General features: G+C 42.6%; 1 pseudogene; it reads left to right on the top strand.

The window, feature by feature from the left end:
• The first annotated feature begins 8,039 nt into the window (after nucleotides 1-8,039).
• LOC148366700 (small ribosomal subunit protein eS19 pseudogene) lies at nucleotides 8,040-8,502 on the top strand (annotated as a pseudogene).
• Nucleotides 8,503-9,129: the final 627 nt, after the last annotated feature.

Below are 9,129 nucleotides of genomic sequence, written 5' to 3' on the forward strand. Positions count from 1 at the left end.
TGACCAGAGAAAAACCTACAGTGAAGCAGGTGAGGGTGTGGTCTGAGGGGGCAATGAAGGCACTACAGGACTGCTTTGATTGCACTGATTGGGACATGTTTAAATCGGCTGCCACTTACAACAACAAAATAAATATAGATGAGTACGCCATTTCTGTGTCAGCCTACATCAGTAAATGCGCAGAAGACGTCAGCAATACCAAAACTATATGCACCCGTGCCAATCAGAAGCCCTGGATGACTGCTGAGATACGCAAACAACTAAAAGTACGGAACCTTGCCTTTAAATCTGGTGACAAGGAGGCGCTGAGATCAGCGAGGGCTAACCTGAACCGTGCTATCAGACTAGCAAAGCGAACGCACAGTCAAAAAATCCAGGAACGTTTCCTCAATACAACCAACACCAGGGATATGTGGAAAGGCATTCAGGCCATCACAAAATACAAGCCAACCACCGCCCCAGTGCAGGACACTAGCATGGACTTTCTGAATGACCTCAACAAATTCTTTGGAAGGTTCGAGGCACAAAACGGCACCCCTGCAGCGAAAGCGGTTCCAAATCAGGACGAAAGAGCACTCCACCTGGACTCAACTGACGTGAGAAAGACCCTGAGAGGGGTCAACACAAGGAAGGCTCCAGGCCCGGACAACATTCCGGGGCGGATACTTAGGGAGTGCGCCGATCAGCTGGCTTGTGTACTAACAGACATTTTCAACACCTCGCTAGACCAAGCCAAAGTACCATCATGCTTCAAAATTGCCAACATCATCCCTGTGCCAAAGAAACCCCAGATCTTATCATTCAACGATTACCGGCCCGTTGCACTGACTCCTATCATAATGAAGTGCTTTGAGAGACTGGTTAAAGGGCACATCACCTCCAGTCTCCCCTCCTCATTCGACCCCTTTCAGTTTGCCTACCGGACAAACCGCTCCACCAGGGATGCCATCTCCTCTGCGCTTCACCTGAGCCTGACACACCTAGAGGAGAAGAACACCCATGTGCGGATGCTGTTCCTGGACTTCAGTTCAGCATTCAACACCATCATCCCACAACATCTGGTAGACAAAATGAGACTCCTGGGTTTCAACACCCCCCTGCGGAACTGGCTGCTGGACTTCCTCAGTGACAGACCCCAATCAGTGCGGATAGGTCAGAACATCTCAGATGTCATCTACCTCAGCACGGGCTCCCCCCAAGGCTGTGTCCTGAGCCCCTTGCTGTTCACCTTGATGACACACGACTGCGTCCCTAGGTCCGCCACAAACCACATCGTGAAGTATGCTGACGACACAACAGTGGTGGGCCTCATCAGGGACGACAACGACCTGGCCTACAGAGAGGAGGTGGAGCATTTGGTGGGCTGGTGCAGGGACAACAGCCTGGTCCTGAATGTTGACAAAACTAAAGAGATCATTGTCGACTTTAGGAAAAACCAGCCCAACCATGCCCCACTTTGCATCAACAACAAGGCTGTGGAGGTTGTCAGCAGTATCAAGTTCCTAGGGGTGCACATTACAAACAAACTCACCTGGTCCGTGAACACTGCATCACTGGTTAAGAGGGCACAGCAGCGCCTGTACTTCCTGCGGAGGATGAGGAGAGCCCACCTGCCCCCACCCTCCCTCATCACATTCTACAGGGGCACCATAGAGAGTATCCTGACCAGCTGTATCTCTTTGTGGTGTGGAGGCTGCAGCGCTACCGGCTGGGGTAGTGTGAGGAGGGTAACGAGGACAGCAGAGAAAATAATCGGGACTACACTTCCCTCCATTCAGGACATTGGCCAGAAGCGCTGCCTATCCCATGCTAAGAACATTATCGGGGACCCCTCTCACCCCCATCATGGACTGTTCACTCTGCTAGCCTCTGGGAAGAGGTACTGCAGTGTGCGGTGCAGGACCACCAGGTTCCGCAGTAGTCTAGTCCCCCTGGCCATTAGACTGTTAAATGGTCAATCTAACATATAGTTAACCTAAATCTAAAAGGCTGCTAATCTGACTTTTTGCACTACTGGCAGTTCTTTATAGCTTGACACTCCTTGCACATTTGCTCTCTGCACTATTGTACTTACAGCGTTATTGTTACAGTGTTAATGTTACTGTTTACCTGACTTGTTAACCTGACTGCCCATTTTGCACATCCGGTTAGCTACTCCTCTTGCACTATCGGCACTATGGTAAAATACTATACATAGCCATAATACAATACAACTTTTACTTATATCTGTACATTCAAGGAAACTGTGCGGGTCAGATGTATCGACATTTCGTTCTGTATACACGTGTACTAGAATGACAATAAAGTAGATCTGAATCTGAATCTGAATCTGAATCTGAATCTGAACTTATTCTCATATGTTTTGCGAATTAAAAAAGAGGGGCAGAGCAAACGCGGGCTGACGGGAAGTCGGGTAAAGGTGAGTGAGACCTGTTGTCGCGGCGGACAATAGTGAATATATATTTTCCCACCCTTACCTTTGGAAATGTAGACTTTTTTTCCTTGGATTATTTTCAACGGGTACCCTGACTCTGCAGGTATGCATCAAACCTTAACTACCGGTATAATGTTCTGTTCATTTTGCCGGCTGTGGTTTTTGGACTGTGTACTTTATATTCAGTTACAATCGCAGGACTCAAAGCCGGGTTTGGGCTAATTTTGTGATTGTGTTACATGGTTAAATGTGGGCGCATGCGGCTTATATACAGGTGCGGCTTGTGTATGTACAAAATCGGTTTTCCTCTTAAAATGTGGTGGGTGCAGCTTGTAAGCAGGTGCGCTCTATAATCCGGAATTTACGGTAATTTGAATGGGTTATGCTAACTTTATAGCTTCCATTGGACTGCTGTTGCAATTTTTATGTCCACTGCTGCCATTCAACCACCCCAGACCCCCGCACATCCTCCCTCACTCCTTTCCGTCCTCGTGCTCATTTTGGCAAAAGGGCAAAAGTTTTAAAGGCACAACTACTGGAGCGCCGCGCTGCCCACGGGAAGTGACTTTTGCAGCTTAAGGGGAAAGGTGACAGAGTGAGGCCAGGCTGAAGCATCAAGCCGTGGCCTCTGTTCATTATCTAGAAGCAAGCCTCTCTCGTGTTCCGGAGGATGGTCGGATGACGGATGACCACGGGCGCTTTTAGGCATCATGTGGTCATAAAGAGGCCATGTTATGGAGATGACTTAATTGTGTCAGTGATGTAAATGAAATGAAATGATCTACATTTATATAACACTTTTCAAATCAGTGACTTCCCAAAGCGCTTTACACTGTGCTCCACATTTTCCAATAGCGGCCTTGCAGCCATGTAAGGCGCTAACCTGCTTATTGGGGGTATCAGGGGTTCAGTGTCTTACCCAAGGACACTTCGACATGTAACACGGACGAGCCGGGATTCGAACTGGGATCCCTTGATCCCAAGACGAGCACTCTACCTCCTGAGCTATTGGTTTGTGCAAGTATCAGGAAAATCTCAGCTCAAATCTAGTTCCCATGATAAGAACATGCAATTTCCAGACATTTCAATTCCATGTTAGCTTCATGAGCAATGTTCCCTGTAATTTTCCACGGGTCTGAACGTTCACACAAAGTCGGTGAGCCTCGCTTGAAACAACAGTGAGCAACGGCAATCCCAAGTGTGGCAACTAAATTATTATCAAACATGTCCAAAACTTGACATCAAGTTACATTTTGGTGAGTTTCCGGCAATGCAAAAAAAAATTCACTTTTGAGTGAATTGACTAATGTATTAATACAAAGGTTTTACGGCCTACAAACGTCATTTGTTTTTACAATTCTTTCACAAGATTTTTTTTTTTTTTCGCGGTATCTTTTAAAGTATATTACTAATATTTTTGGGGGCTTATTTAGTCGGTTGCAAGATACAGAACTGTATTTATTCACATTTTTTTAGTGGAAGTACAATGTTGGCAACATGATTGACTTGGTATAAATGGAAATTATTCTTTTTCCCTGTTTTTTTTTCTATTTTTTTCTTGAATTGCTTTAAAAAAATCTCATTGTGTTTATTGTTTCCTAGCTTTTTGTTCTCTATTTACTTTTTTCCCGTCTTATCTTTCTTTTTTTCTGGCTATTTTCTGAATTGTTCTTTCTTTTTTCTCTTCCTTTTGTTTCTTTTTTCTCAGCTTTTCACTACTTTTTCATGTTTTTTTTTCTATCCCCCCCTTCTTTTAAGTCATTTTGTGCACAATTTTACATATTATTTGGACGTGTAGGGATCAAAGAAGCAAAAACAACCAGGAGAGCCGTTTGGGACCTGAAAGAGCCGGTTCTCTTTAGTGAGCCGGGCCGAACAAGCCGGTTCTCAAAAGACTCTGCTGACTTTACTCAACTTCGTTCGACTTTGACTTCAAAATACCGCATTTAGAACCCGGGTATTTTTACCTTTATGCACTGTAACTTTGACTTAGTTCGCTTCTTAATTTGCAATTTCGAGCCTTGATTTTTGTGCGCCAGGTAGATTTTCTTGTGTGCTGAGAATGTGCAGGCAGTGCGCGATTGCGCATGTGTGCAGCTTAGAGGGAACGTTGTTCATGAGAAAGGTAAAGCCTGCCAGTATGGGGAAACCAGGCATTCTTTTTCCAGTGGAATCGGAGCGTTTAGAATGCTCTGTTTCCATGCCAGTGTCATATCAACTGGAAAAATACTGCCTTATGCGCCACGGCAGAGATCGGTGCAGATGTAGCCCAGATTTTGGCTAATTTAGACATTCTGTCAACTGCTGCTTACCATTACCAGCTTGATGAGGCGGACATTTACCCATCATGTTATGTGCATATGATGTTGTTTTTGCTGATTATTGTTAGCTCCGATGGATTCGATTTGAGAATAATTTACGGTAAGTGGTTTTGAGTCAAAGTACCAGCTTTAACAAAATTGAGGGCTCAACATTACTAATTAAGAAGCGACTCAAGTCAAAGTTACAGTGCATGAAGGTAAAAAAACACGGGGTCTCCTGACGTTGTGTCCTAAATGCGGTATTTTGAAGTCCAGTCGAAGAAGAACGTAGTTGAGTAAAGTTAGTAGAGTTTGTCCGGGAACCGGCTTCTTCGGCTCAGCTCACTAAAAGGAACCGGCTCTTTCGGGTCATAAACGGCTCTTCTGGTTGATTTTGCTTCTTTAATCCCAACATGACCAAATATTATGTAAAATTATGCACAAAATGACTTAAAGGAAGGGGGGAATATAACAAAAAAAAAAAAAGACACCAAAAAAAAAAGTAGTGAAAAGCTGAGAAAAAAATAAACAAAAGGAAGAGAAAAAAGAAGGGGACATTTAGAAAAAAAGCCAGAAAAAAAGAAAAGAAAGAATTGTAGGAAAAAGGTAAATAGAGAACAAAAAAAGTAACAGCTCGGAAAAAAAAAAACATAATGATATTTTTTTTAACAGAATTTAGAAAAAAAGAAGAAAGAAGAAAAAGTTTGTGTCAAATAATTTCCAATTATATCAAGTGAATCTTGTTGCCAACATTGTACTTCCACTAAAAAATGGGATTAAGTACAGTTCTGTATCTTACAACCGACTTAATAAGCCCCCAAAAATGTTAATATAATGCGACAAAATATATCAGGAAATAAAAAGAAATGGACATCTTGTGAAAGAATTGTAAGAACAAACGACGTTTGTAGGCCGTACAACCTTTGCAATAGTACATGAGTCAATTCATTCAAAAGAGAAAAATAATTTTGCATTGCCGGAAACTCAGCAAAATGTAACTTGATGTCAAGTTTTGGACATTTTTGATAATGAATTATCTTGCCACACTTGGGATTATGGTTGCTCACTGTTGTTTCAAGCGCTGCTCACAGACTTTGTGTGAACGCTCAGACCCATGGAAAATTAGAAGGAACATTGTTTGTAGGTATGTTGTTCCTGCAACATATACCCCTGAGCTAGGTAGCTATTCAGCCATGTGCCTATCTGCAGTATTTATGACTATCTATGTATATCTGTTAGAAAATGAGTTGTATTCACTTTAATCAAAAATGAATCTGTCTGTCTGTCCATCTGTCTGTCTGTCTTGATCACATCACCCCGATTTTAGCCAACCTGCATTGGCTCCCTGAAAGCTTAAGATGTGATTTTAAGGTTCAAATCTCTGGACTTTCTCCCTTATATCTTTCAGATCAAATTTCTTCCATATCCGGACCTGAGCATTTGCTCTGAAATTACTGGTCTACTAGTGATCCCAAGAGAGTGAAAGAGACAGAGACAAAGTGGGAGAAAAGGGATGGAAAAGAGAGAGAGAGAGAGAGAAAGAGAGAGGGAGAGAAAGAGAGAGAGAGAGAGAGAGAGAGAGAGAGAGAGAGAGAGAGAGAGAGAGAGAGAGAAATATATACATATTTCAACCTGCAGCTTGTTTTCCTCTTACGCTTCTCTGAGTGTTGTCTCGCGACCCAGATTCAATCCCTTAGCCGGCCTGATCTGGCCCGCGGGCTGCCTGTTTGACACCTGTGCTTTAGCTGAACATCTTAACATAAGGCACAACCATGTGACTGCAGTTTGGCATATATATTTCTTTTCACCAATTATGTATTCTTGTCTTTGTTGCAACAGAAATCGGAAATGCAGTATCTGCTTTTCTCTAGGGGAAACAGACTTCCAGCAAATCTTCCCAAACTAGACACAGTCGGAAGAATAATAATTGGAATTATCACAGTGGGTGAGAACTTCTGATTTAAGTGTCACATTGAAACATAGTATAAATAAAAAAATATATAGTTTTCGCAAGTGAAGCATGAACATGTATTTTATTAGCATATTTGGTATTGGAGTAATCCAAAAGTAATTGAAAGTAATCAAGTTAAAGTAACCCTACCCAACCCTGATCACAAGGAGTCTCAAAGGACTGCACAGACCAGAGATTATCGGAAACCACAGACTATTATGACATCATCCCCTGATCTAAAGACTACATGAGGGCAAGGAAAAACTCGAAAGCCTCAAGTCAAGTCACGCTTATTTGTATAGCCCTTAATCACAAAGAGTCTCAAAGGACTGCACAGACCACAGAATATTGCAAACCACAGACTATTATGACTCTATCCCCTGATCTAAAACATACATGAGGGCAAGGAAAAACTCAAAAACCTCAAGTCAAGTCATGCTTATTTGTATAGACCTTAATCCCAAGCAGGGTTGGGTAGGGTTACTTTAACTGTATTACTTTCAATGACTTTTGGATTACTCCAATACCAAATATGCTAATAAAAGACAAAATAAACTAAATATGAATAAAATGACTAAATTTTGTGCAAGCTTGGGGAGTAACAAAATACATAAAATGATGTTGGCAAGCTGTTTGGATTTATTTTCATTTTGTCTCTGTTGCATTTTATGTTTGTTTTGCCGGAGAGGTCAAAGCCAGGAGAGAAAGCTTACCACGTGCTGTGAGTCATAATTGTATCCATATTTACCGTAAATTCTGGACTATAAGCCGCTGCTTTTTTCCCTAACTTTCAACCCTGCAACTTATTCAGTGATGCGACCAATTTATGTAATTTTTCTAACGGCCGCTCGCGGCGCTCGAGTGTTGCTACCATTAACTGCCCTGTCAAAGCTATATTATTACTATTAAAGCTTTGAAAACTCTCTCAGTGTACCGTCTTTCTTTGTAAATATGTGTAACCCATGTATGATATGTATTTGCAACTGTATATTTTTGTAATGTATTTATTTGTATTTCTTTTAGACACTTATTCTGATATGTTTTGCATGGGTGAACGAAAAATGAGGGGCGGAACAAACGCGGGGTGCTGAGTTTAAGCGGGGACCGCTAAAGGTGAGGGACAGACAAGGAAAGAAGAGGGGGTAAAAAGTTGGTTAAAGAAAAAGGAGTTGCGTGAGTAAATGTGTTCATCTGATATATTTTTCCCACCCTTACCTTGGGAAATATACACTTTTATTCTTGGATTACTTTCAACGGGACCTGGACTCTGCAGGTCTGCATCAAACCTTAAGTACCAGTATAATTTTCCATTCATAATGCCGGCTGTGATTTTTGGACTATGGACTTTAGCCAAGATGCCAGGCGTTACAGTGAAAGACGTGAACCAGCAAGAGTTCGTAATCGCACTAGCTGCTTTCCTGAAGAAGTCGGGGAAGCTGAAAGTGCCTGACTGGGTGGACCTTGTTAAGCTGGGCAAACATAAGGAGTTGGCCCCTTGCGATGAAAACTGGTTCTACATCAGAGCCGCGTCCACAGTCCGTCACCTGTACCTCCGCGGGGGTGCTGGCGTCGGCGCCATGACCAGGATCTATGGTGGGCGCAAAAGGAACGGCGTGTGTCCGGCCCACTTCAGCGTCGGATCCAAGAACGTCGCCTGCAAAGTTCTGCAAGCCCTCGAGCTCCTCAGGATGATTGAGAAGGATCCTAATGGTGGCCGAAGGGTAACCTCCCAGGGAACCAGGGACCTGGATAGGATTGCCGGTCAGGTCGCTGCTGCAAAGAAAACTGCTTAAATAAACCTTTTTGGAGAAAAAAAACATTCAGTTTCAATCGCGGGACTTGAAGTCGGGTTTGGGTTAATTTTGTGTTTGTGTTACATGTTTAAATGTGGGCGCATGCGGCTTATATACAGGTGCGGCTTGTGTATGTACAAAATCGGTTTTCCTCTTAAAATGTGGTGGGTGCGGCTTATAATCAGGTGCACTCTATAGTCCGGAATTTACAGTAGTTTCTTTTGTCTTTTATTAGCATATTTGGTATTGGAGTCATCCAAAAGTAATTGAAAGTAATCCAGTTAAAGTAACCCTACCCAACCCTGGTCATACAATGCATGTTCCACCCCGCCTGTGGTTTCTTCGACAATGATGCAGCTGAAAGCTGATAGGAAAACAAGAATTATAATTGTGCCAGTAAACAGATGTGACAATTCATTATGGCATTACATCATTTATGCTCCTTTCTTCCGACATAGATTGATTTACACAATGTCTTGTTCAAGGACCGGGCTGTCTATTCAAAGCCATTAGATGTATTCAGAAAGCAGATAAGGAGTGTTATTAAGAATACATACACATCTCATGATCTTTGCATATTTTATTTGCATATTTTAGTGATGAATTGGACTCAGTGTGTTACTTGACCTTCACTAAAATCTTCCTACAATT

Source organism: Urocampus carinirostris, chromosome 4 (assembly GCF_059441175.1).
Source record: "Urocampus carinirostris isolate Australia breed hairy pipefish chromosome 4, RoL_Ucar_1.0, whole genome shotgun sequence".
Taxonomy (NCBI): domain Eukaryota; kingdom Metazoa; phylum Chordata; class Actinopteri; order Syngnathiformes; family Syngnathidae; genus Urocampus; species Urocampus carinirostris.